Below are 6,099 nucleotides of genomic sequence, written 5' to 3'. Positions count from 1 at the left end.
ACAATTGGGTGCTCCTGTGCCTGAGGCCAGCCCCACCCAGCTGCAATCCTCAGAGAGCTGACAAGAGACCTAATAGGCTAGAGGCTTACAACAATTGTAAGGCCCTGAGCCTAACAACCTGCCACGGTGGGGGCCTACTCACTTAAAAGAAATACTGCAACACAAATGTGGTATTAGAACTTGCAGCCAACTGTGCTGGGGCTCCCCACAGCTGATAAAGAGACTGAAGGGCCCACAACAACTACAAGCAGCTGAGCATTACAACAGCTGGCCAGGAGCATAACTCAGCCTCCCTGGGCGCCTACAGGGAGAGCAAACAGGCCACAGCAGAAGGATACACGTAGCCCACATAGGGGTCACCCCTGGAACATTGAGAACTGAGGGAAGCACACTGGAAGCCTCCTAAGCCATCACTTACATAAGGTCACCTATCCAAGAGCAGGAGACGTAGCTGACCTACCTAATACATAGACACAAGCACAGGGAAAGAGGCAAAATGAAGAGGCAAAAGAATACATTCCAAGTAAGGGAAAAGGACAAAACCCCAGAAAAGGAACTAAGTGAAACAGAAATGAGCAACCTACCTGACAGAGAGTTCAAACTAAGAGCATTAAGGATGCTCACTGATCTGGGGAGAATAGATGAACTCAGTGAGAATGTCAACAAAGAAATGGAAGATATCAAAAAGAACCAATCAGAAATGAAGAATACAATACTGGAAATGAAAAATTCACTAGAGGGACTCAAAAGCAGAGTAGAGGATACAGAAGAACGGATCTGTGAGCTGGACGAAAGACAAGAAGAAATTACCCGAGGTGAACAGGTAAAAGAGAAAAGAATTAAAAAGACTGAGGACAGTCTAAGGGACCTCTGGGACAACATCAAGCGCACTAACATCCGTGTTATAGGTGTCCCGAAAGGAGAAGAGCGAGACAAGGGGTCAGAGAATCTATTTCAAGAAATAATAGATGAAAACTTCCCTAACCTAAGGAAGGAAACAGACATCCAGGTACAGGAAGCACAGAGAGCTCCAAACAAGATAAACCCAAAGAGGCCCACACCAAGACACATGATAATCAAAATGTCCAGAATTAAAGATAAAGAGAGAATCCTAAAAGCCGCAAGAGAATGTCAAGTTATGTACAAAGGAAACCCCATAAGGCTATCAGCTGACTTCTCAGCAGAAACCTTACAGGCTAGAAGAGAATGGCACGATATATTTAAAGTGCTAGAAGGAAAAAACTTACAGCCAAGAATACTCTACCCAGCAAAGTTATCATTCAAAATGGAAGGAGAGATCAAAATTTTCCCAGATAAGCAAAAATTAAAGGAGTTTGTCACCAAGAAACCAGTGCTACAAGAAATGTTAAAGGGACTGATTTAAGGGGAAAAGAAAAGACCACAAATAGGAAAAATTATTTATTTTCATGATTAGAACGTAATGGATACAAATGCACAACAAAGAGGTTAGATATGATATCAAAAACATGAGGGAGGAGGGGAGTTAAAGAGTACAGCTTTCAGACAGAGGTCAAACTAAAGTGACCATCAATTCTGTATAGAAGAAGAAAGGAACAGAGAAGGACTACTAAAACATTGAGAAAAAAAAAAAGTTAAAAAATGGCAGTAAGTACATACTTATCAATAGCTACTTTAAACGTCAATGGACTAAATGCTCCAATTAAAAGGCATAGGGTGGCTGACTGGATAAAAAAACAAGACCCATATATATGCTGCATACAAGAGACACACTTCATACCTAAAGACACTCACAAACTGAAAGTGAAGGGATGGAAAAAGATACTCCATGCAAATGGCAATGAAAAGAAAGCTGGGGTAGCAGTACTCATATCAGACAAAATAGACTTTAAAACAAAAACTGGAAGAAGAGACAAAGAAGGGCATTACATAATGATCAAGGGAACAATCCAACAAGAGGATATAACACTTGTAAATATCTACGCACCCAATGTAGGTGCACCTAAATATATAAAGCAATTATTAACAGACATAAAAACAGAAATAGACAGTAACACAATAATAGTAGGGGACTTTAACACTCCACGTACACCAACGGATAGATCATCCAAACAGAAGATCAATAAGGAAACATTGGCCTTAAACGACACACTAGAACAGATGGACCTAGTAGATATATACAGAGCATTCCATCCAAAAACCGAAGAATACACGTTCTTTTCAAAGGCACATGGAACATTCTCCAGGATTGATCACATATTAGGCCACAAAACAAGTCTCCATAAATTTAAGAATATTGAAATAATACCAAGCATCTTTTCTGACCAAAACGGTATGAAACTAGAAATCAACTATAGGAAGAAAATCAGAAAAGCCACAAATACGTGGAGATTAAACAAAATGCTACTGAACAACGACTGGGTTAACGAAGAAATCAAAGAAGAAATCAAAAAATACCTGGAGACAAATGAAAATGAAAATACGACATGCCAGAATTTATGGGATACAGCAAAAGCGGTTCTAAGAGGGAAGTTTATAGCGATACAGGCCTATCTCAACAAACAAGAAAAATCTCAAATAAACAATCTAACAATGCACCTGAAGGAACTGGAAAAAGAAGAACAAACAAAGCCCGAAATCAGTAGAAGAAGGGAAATAATAAAAATCAGAGCAGAAATAAATGAAATAGAGACCAAAAAAACAATAGAAAAAATTAATATAACCAAGAGCTGGTTCTTTGAAAAGATAAACAAAATTGACAAACCTTTAGCTAGACTCACCAAGAAAACAAGAGAGAAGGCACAAATAAGTAAAATCAGAAATGAAAGAGGAGAGGTTACAACAGACACCTCAGAAATACAAAAGATTATAAGAGAATACTATGAAAAGCTATATGCCAACCAATTCGACAATCTGGAAGAAATGGATAAATTCTTAGAATCATACAACCTTCCAAAACTGGATCAAGAAGAAGTAGAGAATTTGAATAGACCAATCACCAGTAAGGAGATCGAAACAGTAATCACAAACCTCCCCAAAAATAAAAGTCCAGGACCAGACGGCTTCCCTGGTGAATTCTACCAAACATTCAAAGAAGACTTAATACCTATCCTTCTCAAACTCTTCCAAAAATTGAGGAGGGGGAAGCTCCTAACTCATTCTACGAAGCTGACATTACCCTGATACCAAAACCAGACAAGGAAAACACAAAAAGAAAATTACAGGCCAATATCACTGATGAACATCGATGCAAAAATCCTCAATAAAATACTAGCAAATCGCATACAACAATACGTTAAAAAGATTATACACCATGATCAAGTGGGATTTATTCCAGGGATGCAGGGATGGTTTAACATTCGCAAATCAATCAACGTAATACACCACATTAATAAAATGAAGAATAAAAATCACATGATCATCTCAATAGATGCAGAGAAAGCATTTGACAAGATACAGCATCCATTTATGATAAAAACTCTGAATAAAATGGGTATAGAAGAAAAGTACCTCAACATAATAAAGACCATATATGAGAAACCCACAGCTAATATCATCCTCAATGGTGAAAAACTGAAAGCCATCCCTCTAAGAACAGGAACCAGACAAGGATGCCCAGTGTCACCACTCCTATTTAACACAGTACTGGAAGTCCTAGCCAGAGCAATCAGGCAAGAGAAAGAAATAAAAGGGATCCAAATTGGAAAGGAAGAAGTGAAACTGTCACTATTTGCAGATGACATGATTTTATATATAGAAAACCCTAAAGAATCCACCAGAAAACTTTTAGAAGTAATAAACGAATATGGTAAAGTTGCAGGATACAAAATCAACATACAAAAATCAGTTGCATTTCTGTACACTAACAACGAAGTAGCAGAAAGAGAAATTAAGAATACCATCCCATTTACAATTGCAACAAAAAGAATTAAATACCTAGGAATAAACTTAACCAAAGAGGTGAAAGATCTGTACACTGAAAACTATAAAACATTTCTGAAAGAAACTGAAGAAGACACAAAGAAATGGAAAGCTATTCCGTGCTCTTGGATTGGAAGAATTAACATAGTTAAGATGTCCATACTTCCTAAAGCCATCTCTAGATTCAATGCAATCCCTATCAAAGTTCCAACAACATTTTTCACAGAAATAGAACAAAGAATCCTAAAATTTATGTGGAACAACAAAAGACCCCAAATAGCTAAAAGAATCCTGAGAAAAAAGAACAAAGCTGGAGGTATCACACTCCCTGATTTCAAAATATACTACAAAGCTGTAGTAACCAAAACAGCATGGTACTGGCACCAAAACAGACACACAGATCAATGGAATAGAATCGAAAGCCCAGAAATAAACCCACATCTATGGACATCTAATCTTTGACAAAGGAGCCAAGAACATACAATGGGGAAAAGAAAGTCTCTTCAACAAATGGTGTTGGGAAAACTGGATAGCCATATGCAAAAAAATGAAAGTAGACCCTTACCTTACACCATACACAAAAATTAACTCCAAATGGATTAAAGACTTGAATGTAAGACCTGAAACTGTGAAACTTCTAGAAGAAAACATAGGCAGTACGCTCTTCGACATCAGTCTTAGCAACATCTTCTCAAACACCACGTCTGACCGGGCAAGAGAAACAATAGAAAAAATAAACAAATGGGACTACATCAAACTAAAAAGCTTCTGCACAGCAAAGGAAACCATCAACAAAACGAAAAGACAACCTAACAATTGGGAGAAGATATTTGCAAACCATACTTCTGATAAGGGCTTAATCTCCAAAATATATAAAGAACTCATGCATCTTACCAACAAAAACTACCAACCCAATTAAAAAATGGGCAAAGGACCTGAACAGACATTTCTCCAAAGAAGATATACAGATGGCCAACAGACACATGAAAAGATGTTCAAAATCATTAACTATCAGGGAAATGCAAATCAAAACTACAATGAGATATCACCTGACGCCCGTCAGAATGGCTATAATTAACAAGACAGGAAACAACATGTGTTGGAGAGGATGTGGAGAGAAGGGAACTCTCATACACTGCTGGTGGGAGTGCAAACTGGTGCAGCCACTATGGAAAACAGTATGGAGATTCCTCAAAAAATCAAGGATAGAACTACCATATGATCCAGCCATCCCACTGCTGGGTATTTATCCAAAGAACTTGAAAACACCAATTTGTAAAGGTACATGCACCCATGTGTTCATTGCAGCGTTATTCACAATAGCCAAGACTTGGAAGCAACCTAAGTGCCCATCAAGGGACGAATGGATAAAGAAGCTGTGGTATATATACATAATGGAATACTACTCAGCCATAAGAAACGATGAAATCCAGCCATTTGTGACATCATGGATGGACATTGAGGGTATAATGCAAAGTGAAATAAGTCAGAGGGAGACGGTCAAATACCGCATGATTTCCTTCATTAAGTAGTAGATAATAACAACAATAAACAAACACATAGGGACAGAGATTGGATTGGTGGTTACCAGAGGGGAAGGGGGGAGGGAGGAGGGTGAAAGGGATAATTCGGTACATGTGTATGGTGATGGGTTGTAATTAGTATTTTGGTGGTGAACATGATGTAATCTATGCAGAAATAGAAGTACAATGATGTACACCTGAAATTTTTACAATGTTATACACCAATGTTACTGCAATAAACAAAAAATTAAAAAAAAAAAAAAAAGCCCTCACTATTTGTGCTACCCCATAGTGCATCTCTGTCCCTTGCAAACAAAGGAAGCTAATCATAACAGAGTTTTGGTTGTAGGACTGAGCTCTCAGATCACAAATGTGTATCTGCTTTTTCTAGAACATATCAGTGTCGGTAACCATGATCAGAAAGTATCATAAACCACCCAGTGCTTAAGCTTTGCCATGGTTACAAATGAGGAGACTTTAGAAAATGTATTCATTTCTTAAACCAGTGGTTCCCAAACTTCTTCAAGTCATGGGGCACATATAAATGATAATATTTGCACAGCTTACTGATATACATGAAGGAGCCTGCTCATGGCCAGGGATAATAACTGCCCAGAGCACCCTAGCCTTAGCTGCCCCAAGGGCTGCAGGGGTTATTACCTCCTGCAAACCCATA

At 38.2% G+C, this 6,099-nt stretch overlaps 1 protein-coding gene across 1 annotated transcript in view; it reads left to right on the top strand.

The window, feature by feature from the left end:
* ANO4 (anoctamin 4) overlaps window positions 1-6,099 on the top strand; it is a 210,199-nt gene that overhangs the window by 132,232 nt on the left and 71,868 nt on the right. The window lies entirely within an intron of this gene.

The sequence above is a fragment of the Ceratotherium simum genome, chromosome 25, assembly GCF_057802395.1.
Source record: "Ceratotherium simum simum isolate JZ-2026a chromosome 25, ASM5780239v1, whole genome shotgun sequence".
Lineage (NCBI taxonomy): Eukaryota > Metazoa > Chordata > Mammalia > Perissodactyla > Rhinocerotidae > Ceratotherium > Ceratotherium simum.
This window is presented reverse-complemented; position numbering and strand designations above follow the sequence as displayed.